The sequence below is a fragment of the Physella acuta genome, unplaced genomic scaffold (assembly GCF_028476545.2).
Source record: "Physella acuta isolate Inbredline_101_S28 unplaced genomic scaffold, ASM2847654v3 ptg000107l, whole genome shotgun sequence".
In the NCBI taxonomy this organism is placed as follows: Eukaryota; Metazoa; Mollusca; class Gastropoda; family Physidae; genus Physella; species Physella acuta.
Window position 1 is genome coordinate 73935 of NW_026731627.1, and position 14050 is coordinate 87984.

The window sequence follows — 14050 nt, forward strand, 5'->3', positions numbered from 1 at the left end:
AGCCTACTAATTTCAGAAAATTTTAATTAATTCATAAAAAACGAATTAGGTATTTAATTAAGTTAAATTTAATGTCAGATTGCATTGCCTTCAAGTTTTGACTATATTTCAGAGAAATTGGTCAGTTAGAAGTGCCCGAAATTTCGCGCGCCCGTTTTGATCTATGATAGACAGACAGAGGAAGCAAGAAAATAAAAGCTTGTAAAATAAAAATAAATAAATTAAATTAAAAAAAAAAACACAGACTAATGCAGTTTCCGAAAAATTTCTTGTTTACAAGGCGCGCCAAAGCATAGAGCAGGAAATATCTCCTTGTTGATGCAATCATTGATTCGTCAAACATATTTTACGGTCTGATTGTATAGTGAATGCACAGAATAGTTGAAAGCTTTTAATCTAAAGCAAGAAAAACGCAGAGGGATAAAACATTGTTTTTAAAAACCACAACAGAAAAATGTACCAGAATTCTTAGACCTATATTTTATTGATTTAACAATTAATTCACCAATCCAAGTTTTTATTGCTAATGCAAAGCCCTACATAATAATTGCGTGTTTCGTGTTTCTTTTAGTTTTTACGTAGACCCTAAACGACAAAACTGATTTCAAGGGATCTGCATTTTCTTATTTCATAATACAATATTTTTTTTGTAAATCCAAAATGTATTTATTTTATTGATAAAACATTTTGAGGCTAAATGTAAAAAAAGCTGAATTTTTCAATTAAAATAATGTTACGCTCTGTAGATGTATAGATTCTACTTCTTCACAAATGGATTTACATTTAAAACAGTTGGCTGGCTCCAGTGATGAGAAGGGATGTTTAGCAAACGTTAGGTTAGGTTAGGCTAGGTTAGGTTAAGAGAAAGAGTAAGGGTAAGATAAGTTAAGCTAAAGGACACCTACAAACCTATACACCACGACCTACAGAAGAAGCGTAATTGTATTCAATGGGTGCCTACAGTCATACCCCTTACACCCCAGATGCCTAATGACATAACCCCACTACTGACCCAGTCCCCGAAACTGGCCCAGCCCCAGCCCACTGACCTGACCGCATACACAAGAAAAACCCAAAGTCTGCATTATCAGGATCTTCTACTGACATGCCCCACCCCTACAGATCTAGCCCCCTCCCACAAACTGACCTAGCTCCAGCCTACTGACACAGCCCCCACCCCTAGTGATATAACTGCCGAACCCGACCTGGCTCTAGCCCACTGACCTGCCCTCACCACCCCGCCTACACACGCCCCCCCCCCCCCCTTTCTCCCACCCCATCCCCTTACCCCGCCTACACCAGAATCGTCCAAGTACTGTATCCTAACGACTCAGATCACGACTCTACCCACTACCTCTCAACACTGCCACTGATTCTGTTTGCTTTATTGCCTCCCCGCGTCCGCGCTAATGACGTCAAGTCTCGAGACGAGACGTGCCGGGCCTGTCCATAACAAGGTCAACTGACCGTACTCATTTCCTCTCCTGGAGAGCCACCCAAAACTACTTGGTCTTCTACCAGCTGGAAGAATTCGTTCGACAAGACTGAATGTATTTTTATGTGCTGCATTAAAAATTAGATAACTAATCGTTAACAGTAACCTACAATGGCTACACATTATGTGCAACATTTGTTATTAGATGGCTTAACAAATCTTTAAAAGTAACCAAAAAAATGGCTCCACATTATGTGCAACATTAGATATTAGATGGCTTAACTAATCTTTAACAGTAACCTAAAATGGCTCCACATTATGTGCAAAATTAGTTATTATATGGCTTAAGTAATCTTTAACAGTAAACCCCAAAAAGAAAATGGATGGAAGAATTCGTTTGTTCTCTAAGGCCGATTATATTTTTTGTGTAGCATTAGACATTAGATAGGTTAACTAATCTTTAACAATAACCAAAAACGGCTGGAAAATTAGTTTGATGAGGTCGATTATATATATGTATAAGAATTGTATTTTTCCATAAGTAAATTATCTATCCATAATGGAAACCGTCAGAAACTTGAAATTATATTTCAACACCCGAACGTAATAATAGATTAATCGTTGCTTTAGCAATGCTGGCTAAAAGAAACAACTAATAAAAGGACTTTCTTCGAAAGTCGGAAATGGGAAAGAACAGAAATGTTGTACTAACGGCCTCGAGCAAAGTACACAGAAGCGTCATAAAATCAGTATCACTGTTTTGCTGTTTTAAAACTGCAAACAGTAGTAGATAAAGACACATTAGAGCCAGCCGTGATGAAAGTAGACTCAAAAGAGAGTATAGTCGTTTTGCTTTTTAGTATCACAATCAAAGCACGTTTTTTTGCCCGAGTAAAGATTCACTATATGGCACACGTTGTAGGAATGGGCCATATAAAAGACAAAATCAGGAAAAGCGAGTAGAAGTGGCAGTAACTCAATCTTATTTCGTGCTTAAGTTGGTACTTAACCAGTCCATTTTATGGTACAGAGTGATCGCCCCTGAGTTCTTCATGTCCGTGGCTAAGATGAAAACATTTATTTCCGCCTTACACTATTATTTCAGTCGGAGAAACTCAGAGCTCGTAGTCGTTATTTGTGTGTGTGTGTGTGTGTGTGTGTGTGTGTGTGTGTTCAAACCAAATATTGTGTCATTAGTGTAACACTATTTGGTAAAATGTGATTATCGTTGTCTGAATAGTGGGGTACCGTTAGTGGAATGTTATAATCATTGTCTGTTGATAGAATTTGAGTATCGTTGTCTGAATAGTGGGTTCATGTTGGTGGACTGTTATAATTGTTGTCTGATTAGTTGATAGAATTGGAGTATCGTTGTCTGAATAGTGGGTTCATGTTGGTGGACTGTTATAATTGTTGTCTGATTAGTTGATAGAATTGGAGTATCGTTGTCTGAATAGTGGGTTCATGTTGGTGGACTGTTATAATTGTTGTCTGATTAGTTGATAGAATTGGAGTATCGTTGTCTGAATAGTGGGTTCATGTTGGTGGAATGTTATAATCGTTGTCTGACTGGTAGGGTACCTTTGGTGGAAAGTTTAAATCGTTGTCTGATTATTTGGTGGAATGTTATAATAGTTGTCTGAATAGTAGGGGGTACCGTTAGTAGAAAGTTTTTATTGTTGTCTAATTAGCTATCTGTGTATGTTATCATCGTCTGAGTTGCAAACCATTATGTTGGAGATGTGGATGTGGTAATTCTGCGGGATGTTGATACTGGCTAACATTGTCGGCGTGGTCGGTGCTGGCGGGGGGTGCAGATTTGTTTAAATGCACTAAAAGCCATATATATATATATATATATATATATATATATATATATATATATATATATATATATATATATATATACACTATATATAGGCTACTTGTTTGGGGGGGGGGCACCAAAATGATCTATTACCCCATTGGCTGACTCCGACTTAGTGACACCGATGTGTACATCTATACTAGGCTCTTATAGAGATTTATGAAGTTTGGACAAGCATGCAAGAATGCGATATAAGAGGGTTGTCCTACAGGCGAAGATAAGGCTTGCAACGTCCATTACCTCGTTAGAGTAATTTTCTTCTCAAGAATTTCCGTTGATAAAACACCGGACGTTTCCGGAAGCCGTCCAACACAAAACCCAGACCCAAGGAAAAGACGGATCAAAACACGTACAAGGATTGTGATAAAATATTTGAGAGAAAAAGTTAATCGGAAGCAAAAGAAAAGGTTAGAATGAACACATTTAACATTGTAAGATATTATGGAACATTAACTATGAGTAACAGAGAGGCCTTCATAAAATATTATAATAAACACTTTTTTCGTGAAATATCATGCTAACAGTATTATTATTTAAATATACATAAGAATGGAAATAAAACATTAAAATAAATAGCTAAATAAAAACACTATATATATACTAATCATAAATATAAACATACATATTGATCACCAATCTATTCACTTATCTACGTGTAAAAACACATCTACATAAAAATGTCTTTTTTGCCGGTATAATTAAGCGCTAGATTACTCTTTATCTCTCATTTATTGATACACTAACTCCATAAATTACCTCCCCTTCCACCCACATACACATCTTTTTATTTAATGACATTTCTCTAGCTACAAGCAGCAACAACGTGTCATTTTCCCCGTCATTTCTAGGCGAAATATAATAAGCCAGACAACGCTAATCGCCGAGTTGATCGTAATTAAGACAGTCGTCAAACCCTTCAACGATTTTAGCTAAAAGAGAATTACAATCCACTTAATTTTAGATGATCGTATTACACTTTAAAAAGCCCTCGCGGAAATTCCAGCTCTCCGCCCCCAGTTATTCGTGTAAATATTGTTAGGAATTTTCCGGTCGATACACACGAAAGACATAGTTATTAATGTATGTAATTAAGATAATTACTTTTATTTTTACCTGTCTAGCTCTGTTGGTAATTTACAAGCTGTTGTCGTTGTTTATGGTTTGTGCTAGTGGGAAAGGGTGACGAAGTGAGGGTGTATTTGTTATGAGAATTGGGTAATCTGTCCGGGTCTGTCTGTGAAAAGTCTGTCCGTGTCTGTGAATAGTCTGACCGTGTCTATAAAAAGTCTGTCCGCGTCTATAAAAAGTCTGTCAGTGTCTATAAAGTCTGTCAATGTCTGTACATGAAAAGTCTGTCAGTGTCTATAAAGTCTGTCAATGTCTGTACATGAAAAGTCTGTCTGTGTCTATAAAGTCTGTCAATGTCTGTACATGAAAAGTCTGTCAGTGTCTATAAAGTCTGTCAATGTCTGTACATGAAAAGTCTGTCAGTGTCTATAAAGTCTGTCAATGTCTGTACATGAAAAGTCTGTCAGTGTCTATAAAGTCTGTCAATGTCTGTACATGAAAAGTCTGTCTGTGTCTATAAAATGTCTGTGTCTATAAAAAGTCTGTCCGTGTCTGTGAAATCTGTCAGTGTGAGGAAAATAATAAATACCGTATTTGTAGTTTTATATAACTGTATACTGGGGTATATGAGGGTGTGAGTGTGAGGGGATATACCAGGAGCGTGCGAAATGGGGGGGGGGATGTGTGGAGTTGTGTGTGTGAGAGAGTGTGTATGAAAGAGAGTGTTTCTGGCCATGACCTCCTTATAACTTTTCAATTACCCAAGCTACTTCAAAGAGCCACATAAAATAAACACATCCTTTTGAAAGCATAAAAAAAGAAGAATTACCAATAAATGAGTTTCTACGAGATTAAAATAACAAAACAAAAAAAGTTTCGAAAAAAAAAAACTAACCTAGGAAATAATAAAAGTTACCCAACACAGTCATGAGAAACGGCAGTACGGATACCACGCTCGATGTGAGCGCCATACCGATTTATTAAGCTTTGAATAGACAGCCGCGAATAAATCAATCTGTTTTTTTTTGGCAATTTTTTTTATGACAGTCCTAGATCTGAAATGTTATATAAACACGCGAATTGAGCATTAGTGATGGATTAGTGCAAGGCTTGCACAAGCCGGAATTGTGGATGGGCTTCTGTTGTGTGGGCGTTGGAATTTGCGAAGAACAAAGTACAGTAGTAAATGTATGGACCAAAGTCCAGTAAAAGACTAGTAGAAGAAAATTGTATGAGTTTTAGACCAGTAAAAGATACTTGTATGAGTTTTCGTCTAGTAGAAAAAAATTGTATGGGTTTTCGTCTAGTAGAAGAAAATTGTATGGGTTTTCGTCTAGTAGAAGAAAATTGTATGGGTTTTCGTCAAGAAGAAGAAAATTGTATGGGTTTTTGTCTAGTATAAGAAAATTGTATGGGTTTTCGTCTAGTATAAGAAAATTGTATGGGTTTGAGTCCAGTAGAAGAGACATCTATTGCCTAAAGCAGGGGTCTCCAAACTACGGCCCGCATGCGGCCCGCGAAGACCTCTCACCCGGCCCGCGGAGATCTTTTTGTCCAAGGAAAAAATCGTTTCTTGGTAATGGCTGAGGAACTTTGCCCAGAAAAAAGCAAACAGATGCCTGGAAGAAACTGGCCACCGAACTGAATTTGATAGTTAATGCGGCCCTCGGACTGAAAAGTTTGGAGACCCCTGGCCTAAAATATCGAAAAGACAAGTAACGGCCAGTCCAGATTATGAAACATGCAGACGTCGATTATTTTATAATTTTGTGTGTGTATACCTTTGTTATTGCCATCGTGGTATTGTCCAACAGATGTCCGGCTGAGACCACAGAATCTATTACTTAAGTATCTGACTTTCATTTCCAGAAATAGAAAACGTTGGTAGCCAGAAAAATACATAAATAGTCCTCGTTCTCGACAAGGGCAGATAAGAAAAATAAGTTGCGGTGCTTGCCCTTGTTCGCGTCGTGACATTAAGTCCCCTTATTAGCTTAATATAGAAAAATGGGCACGCCTCTGTGTAATGAAGTTATTTAAAACTAAGCGCGTATATTTACATAAGGAAATTGATTACCGGGAAGAAAGATCGATATAGATTCAAGATTAGGACAAAAAAGGAACTTTGGGGCCCGATAGTTATATTCAGCTAGTCTCGAGTATAACGTTTTCTGTGTTGTATAATAATGGGGAAACTTGCTAAAGTAACATTGTTATCAATTTAATTAGCCTTAGTGAGCTCGCTGTTTAGTGGCATTGTTTAATTTAAAGTAGCCAATGTCACTCGATCATTAAGGAATGATTCACAGCAGCGGTATTGCTTAGCTTATAAACCATATGGCAAGATTCACTATTGCGGTATTGTTTAGTATTCAGACTATAAGTAAATAAAGAATCCTCTTTAGACCGAGCGATCCATTGGGCAGATGAAGGAAAGTTCATGTTTCTTAACCTCGGTATATAAAGGGAAGGTGTGGTCAGTACTTTGCCCAACTGCATTTACTTTCCCTACCATTAGGTACCTATGAGAGCTGAGTGGACTCAGGGACGTTCTATTGATTTGCACCGGGATTCGAACTCGAGACTTTCTGGTTAGTAGCCTGGCGCTCTACTGCTTAAGCCACACCGAATTCAAGACTAATTTTACTATAGTGTTGTCATGCTCCTTTTGTAATCCATACAAGTATGACAGTACGATCTAATTGAGAACAGTTTTATGTTCCTTAACATACACGGGCGCACGAAAACAAAGAATTAATTAGGATGAGTGTTGTGCCCAAATATTAACTGTATCTCAGGCAAAAATATCACAAAGCACGCGATTGCTAATCCGAAAATAGCTGTTTCAAGGTTTCGAATTCATCCAGCTCTGATGGGTGACTGGCTCAAGTTAGGGATGGCGGTGGCTATAACTGTAGGCTACACAAAACATGCACAAATAAATTAATACATTCTATTTTATTCTGGACTGGAGCAAAATGGTTTTCCCTTTTTATTTTAAAATAGAAAACCATGTTGCTTAAAGCAATATTTTTTTAAAAATATGGTACTACTAACATACTACAAATCATCAGTAAGGAATATTAAAACAATGTGTTTACTGGTATCTGTTTAAGGTATTGTACTTGAGTAAGGAATATTGAGGAGTTGTATCTAAATTGTACGATCATGGAAATAAAATTAAAGCCCGTTTTTTTTAAAATTATATAACGGACAATACATTTTGAGTTAAATAATATTTAATTAAACAATCCATTAGAACCGAAACACGCAGTACAAAAGTGTAATTCGTGCTCAATTATTAGATACAGTTTGGGGACCCCCTAAACGTTGGAGGCCCTGCACTGCTGCCCTATTAGCCTACCCATTCATCCACCACTGACATTGTTCGACTGTGTTTTCAGTGAGCATTGCAGGGCTTCTCTGCTAGGGTTACCAACATGGGCAAGTCAGTGTAAAACTTTCGATTCCTCGCTAATGAGCCCCAAAACCCTTGCTGTAAATACAACGATGGATTGAACAGAGCGCAGACGATCGTTATTTGCTTTCCCAACCTCTCGAGCAGACGGGAACAAATAATGCATTAGCCGATATGACAACAAAGATTAGCGCCAGCGGGGAATAAAATCGTTTAAATTATTTCTTTCGTTGTTGGCTGATTTAAAATTATCACGCTAATTCCCATTCTTTAGCGATTTAACACAACAATTTTAATTTCAATTCTTTTTTTTTTCCTGCAAGTCCGAAGTTAATATAACTTTTTAAAAGTTTTGCCGTTAAAAAAATTATCAAACATAAGTTAGTAAACCTGATTGCAGCTAAATACCATACGTATTTCAATATTACTTGATTCAGGAGTTTTTGTAAAATATGCTTAATTGCATTGTTTGTATTGTAATTTATCATCATGTTAAAAGTTCGGACCTGACGATCAACTGGGTAGATCGAGCTACTTGTTCTTGTCACTGTAAATTGTCAAATGTATACATGGCGCAATCTATGCCCTTTCACCTTCACTCCCCCTAACTTGGGTAAGGTGCCCATCAGGGCTACTGGACTCCAGTGACGAACTCGATACTTTCGGCTTGGAACTTGTGTGCTCTACCGCTACACCACGAGTTTAGAGTTTGTTCAGAGCATTGTCGGGTTTGAGGCTGGATTCATCCCTCATTAGGAAACCATGGCTGAATTTATTTCTCATTAGGAAATCATGGCTAAATTTATCCCTCATTAGGAAATCATGGCTGAATTTATCCCTCATTAGGAAATCATGGCTGAATTTATCCCTCATTAGGAAATCATGGCTGAATTTATCCCTCATTAGGAAATCATGGCTGAATTTATCCCTCATTAGGAAATCATGGCTGAATTTATCCCTCATTAGGAAATCATGGCTGAATTTATCCCTCATTAGGAAATCATGGCTGAATTTATCCCTCATTAGGAAATCATGGCTGAATTTATCCCTCATTAGGAAATCATGGCTGAATTTATCCCTCATTAGGAAATCATGGCTGAATTTATCCCTCATTAGGAAATCATGGCTGAATTTATCCCTCATTAGGAAATCATGGCTGAATTTATCCCTCATTAGGAAATCATGGCTGAATTTATCCCTCATTAGGAAATCATGGCTGAATTTATCCCTCATTAGGAAATCATGGCTGAATTTATCCCTCATTAGGAAATCATGGCTGAATTTATCCCTCATTAGGAAATCATGGCTGAATTTTTCCCTCATTAGGAAATCATGGTTCAATTTATCCCTCATTAGTTACATTTTAATTGACAATTAATTGCTTAAGGTCGACTCCACGCCATGATTACTAATGTCAAGAGATCTAGTGGTAAGATGTTTTACGCCGATTACAAGAAGGAATACTAAGATGACATGAATAAATACTAAGATGAGATGAAGGAATACTAAGATGACAAGAACAAATACTAAGATGATGCCTACTGGTGAAAATGTTAACAGCACAAAACCACTTAAGACATCAGATAATAAAGATTTCCCTCCCCTGATTACTCTGTTTTCTTTAATGACCAAAGACATTTACCAATTTTTTTACTGTATAGAACATTAGTATACGCCTACATGGTCTTGACTAAACATAGCAGGGAGGGGTTGGTGACGTTAAGATGCCAAGTGCAGGTTCAAAGGTCGTTGACTCAAATGTTACGAGTCATTTGACCACTAGGCAAATACCACCGAGGTTGTATCAAGCCACTTAGTAGCCTTGCAAATACCACGCAAGTCCTGGCTCTATAAATAATTGATCGGCTACTTAACCAGGAGAAAAGAATTCCACCAGATCTCCGATACAACCTTAAACGAAATTAGATGATAATTTTCCTAGATGTATTAAATTGCATGCTTTTAATACTCCTGTAAATGTATCTGAGTTGTATTAGATAGTAGGGATCGGGTACGAAAAGGGGTTGGAGAAGTTTATCATTCTGTTTTATTGTTCATGATGGGGTAGGTGGTGATATAGAGCAATGTTGTGTGATATTATGATGAATACGTTAATGCTACTTGGTTACACGTGTATTTTTCTTTTAAAAGTATAATTGTTTCTTACGAATGTGCGACATGCTATTTCCTATAAAATGTGAATTTCGTGTTCTTTATTTTAAAAGTATATTTACAGCGCGAAAATAATATTTTGCGTTTTAAAATCTAGCCCACACCCCAAACCTAGCTTATACCTTATGTAGACTAAGTCGTCTATAAAATTTCATACCCTTTAAGCCAACACATAAATACCAAAATGTTTTTCATAACCCAAGTCTGACACATTAGGGATACAATAATTCTCTTAGATCTACTCTCTGTGAAGCTGGTTATACCATTCCGCAAACAAGCAGTACAGAAATCGATCAAGTAGTACATGAACGATTTACAGTCTACTCACAACTTATCTCATCAGAAGTGTTCACTCAGTTAAAGTGAAGCCATAGTGAAGGCATGTGAAAACATTACCTAGAGTATAATGTGTTTCTTTTCTCTTTAGCTTATTGTTATCCATCTACCAGGTTTACATGCACGTTTGATCCCACACAACTCACTCATATTTCTATACCAGTGGTGTTTATAAAGATGATTGGCTTGATTCCATCAGGTTTATATATGTACACGTTTGATGTTACAAAACTCACACGTATTTCTACACTTGTGGCGTTTAAACACTGAGCACCAAATAATTTCACATACTTTAAAAAAAAATCACAACATTTAAGTTTCTTCAAATTATTTCAGAAATTAGGAATAAAACATAGATACTATACATGCACTTATTGTACATGCACATGTATACATACAAAGACATAATATTTAAAGGAATCTAATTCTACATATTTTTATAAAATGGCATTAGATATTCACTATATGGGGCCACCATATAAGGAAAGATTTTTTTTTTACTTTTACATCCACCTGTTTCTGGCTTGCATAAATTACATGTTGTTCAAACGAATTAAACAAAAAATATAACTATAATGGAACCAACTTTGGGATGTAACGTAAATATAACGGGACCAACATAAGATTTAACATAAAATATTTAACAAAAATATAACTATAATGGAACCAACTTGGGGATGTAACGTAAATATAACAAGACCAACATGTATCTAACATAAAACAGGGCCAACTGACGTCATTTCCAGACCCAGGAAGTCAAGAGCTTCTATCTAAAATCACCAAACCCCATAAACTTCTTTCGTTTAAACCTCGTCCGTTGTGGATCTCCTACACAAGTTACACTTTCCCCCCGGCTATTTTCTCATCAATTTCTTTGCGAAGAAGAGCGATAACAAAACTCAGCAATTTTAAAATAGAACCACGAGCTATAAAGATGTTGAAACCCGAGCAGGCATATCGCCATTAGGTTGTTACACAATTACTTCACCCTAAGCAGAAAACTACTCAGAAACGACATGAACAGAAATGTCAAGTAGAAAATAAATTTACCCCACCCCTTCTCTCCTTTTTTTTTCCTTCTCTTTCTTTCCGCCTTCATTACAAAGATGAGAAAATAATGTTCGGCTTTATAGAGAGAGGCGGGCAATATTGAGAACAGACGGACACGAGAACTTGGTTGAGAAGCAATTTCCCGGACCAACAGTACCGATCCCGGAATACTTTACTCACACCAACGCACGGGCTTCACGCCAGTCATTCGTGAGTTTACACTAACGGCCATAACGTCTGTCGGGTGACATCGGTTTGTTGAGGCGATTACATTTTTCCATCAAAATTCCGTTTTTTTTTTCTTTCCCGTTCCGAATTTTGATTAGACAAGAACGATTTTTTGGTCAGATCTTTGAAGTAGCTCGCATAAAATCGTCAACAAAGTTGTCTAGCAGAATTAATTTTTTTTTCTCTTTATTCTGAAGAAGACGTTATGTGAAAATATCGCTGTTCTGAGGTTATACTTTTATATTTGAAAAAAAAAAAAAACAACCACAGAGGCGTAGAGACCCTTCCCGGCGCCCGGGGACAAACTTTCAATTTTCAATTTGCACCCCACTCAAACGTTCAATTTTCACCCCCCCCCCCCCTCAAACTTTCAATTTGCACCCCCTCCCCATATATTTTTTTCATATTTATAATGCAAAACTGCAGCTAAATAAGATTTTAATTTGTTTCTACAACCCTTTTTGGCGCCCCATAAGGTCGGCGCCCGGGGATATATTTACCCCCCTCGCTACGCCCCTGACAACAACTCTAATGCCAATTCAAACACTGTCAGTTTTTCCCCCTTGTGTTTGTGTCTTACCACGCCCGATATCACGCACTTCTCATCACAATGTGCCATTATCAGCCACCACCGCCCCCGCCTCCCCCAGCCTTAAGGTGTCACTTTCAGCCATTACATCCTTTACCTCCTGTCAGCTGGTGTTATTTTCCCCCCACCAGCAACACCTCTATGCCATAAGGTATCACCCTGCTAAATACCCATCCCTGGTAACGCTACAGAATACTACTTGATTTACTAAACACTAGTGAGAATCAACTCTTCCCTTGTAAAAATTAACTGGGTTCTTCTTAATATAAGAAAACAATTTTTGTGAAAATTAACATCCGGCTACAGAGCTGGTGTGTTAAACATGTCTAGCTCTTCAAGATATAACAAAAAAATAATAATAAAGAAAATAAATAAATAAATAAATAAATTATAACGGCACTATCCAAAAGTTATTTCCCTTATGACGGTCACGAACCAGAGACATTCCCTTATACAAGTGACATTATAAAAAAAAACCAAATAAAAATAAACCGGGAGTGATCTCCCCTAAACTTTCTCGAATATTCTTATATAAAATAACAGGGGATGGAAACTCGGGCTATAGACATGATTTTTAATCCATTTTAAATACTTAAAGTTTTAAAAATAGAATAAAATCTCGTAGACAAATTAATTGCACACCAAGTGAACGCAAATAAAAAAAGCGCATAATAGTGCGCAATATTATTAGTACTTTTAAAATTTACATTGGTTTTTTGAGAAATCGGAAGTAGCGTAAATTACTACTTCCAGTCAACGGAAATTACTTAAAATTTAACAGAAGGTAGAGAATTAGATCTTTTACTTACATGTGAAATTTCATTTATCTATCTGAAATAGTACTCAAGTTATAGGCTTTAAAAAAATTCAAAGTAGGAAAAGTACCACTTCCGGTTATCGGAAATCGCTCAAAAGTTGATACGGATCTACGATTTTGATAAAATACTTATATATGAAATTTCATCAACCTAGCTGTAACGGTACTCAAGTTATCGTGTTTACACACGGACAGACACACACACAGACACACACACACACAGACATACGGACAAGATTGCAAAATTATGTTTTTCCGTATCAGTGAGGTGTAAAACGTCGAGATTTGTAAAAATCTCGATTTTTTTTTTTGCACGATTACAATACTTTCTCTATACTACGTATATACGAGAAAGTAAAAAACAAACACATTCCGTTCTTTAGTCCATCAGTCTATCAGGTAGTTGGGTTTTAAAAAATACGAAACAAGAAACCCCACAGGAAACAAATCAATGATCGCAATATGACAAAAGCTTGTATGATTTACATGGCTCACAGCGGTGCTGTCTATTTTAGCAAAGGTTTAATAGGACTAACACTCGTAGTACATGATCATAGGATACAGGGGGTATGGTTATAGGATAGAGTGGTACGGTCATAAGAAACAGGGGGTATGGTTATAGGATAGAGTGGTACGGTCATAGGATACAGGGGGTATGGTTATAGGATAGAGGGAGTATGGTTATAGGATAGAGTGGTATCATAGGATAGAGGGGCACAGGCATCCGATGAAGGGGACAGCACCGTCTTAGTAGAGAGAGATACGGTCATAGGATAGAGTGGTACGGTCATAGGATAGAGTGGTGCGGTCATAGGATAGAGTAATATGGTCATAGGATAGAGTGGTACGGTCATAGGATAGAGTGGTACGGTCATAGGATAGAGTGGTACGGTTATAGGATAGAGTGGTACGGTCATAGGATAGAGTGGTACGGTTATAGGATAGAGTGGTACGGTCATAGGATAGAGTGGTACGGTTATAGGATAGAGTGGTACGGTCATAGGATAGAGTGTTACGGTCATAGGATATAGTGGTACGGTCATAGGATAGAGTATGTACTGTCATAGATT

General features: G+C 37.1%; 1 protein-coding gene across 7 annotated transcripts in view; it reads right to left on the reverse strand.

The window, feature by feature from the left end:
* LOC131933492 (double C2-like domain-containing protein beta) overlaps positions 1-14050 on the reverse strand; it is a 111323-nt gene that overhangs the window by 47728 nt on the left and 49545 nt on the right. The gene's annotated exons all lie outside the window — the stretch shown is intronic.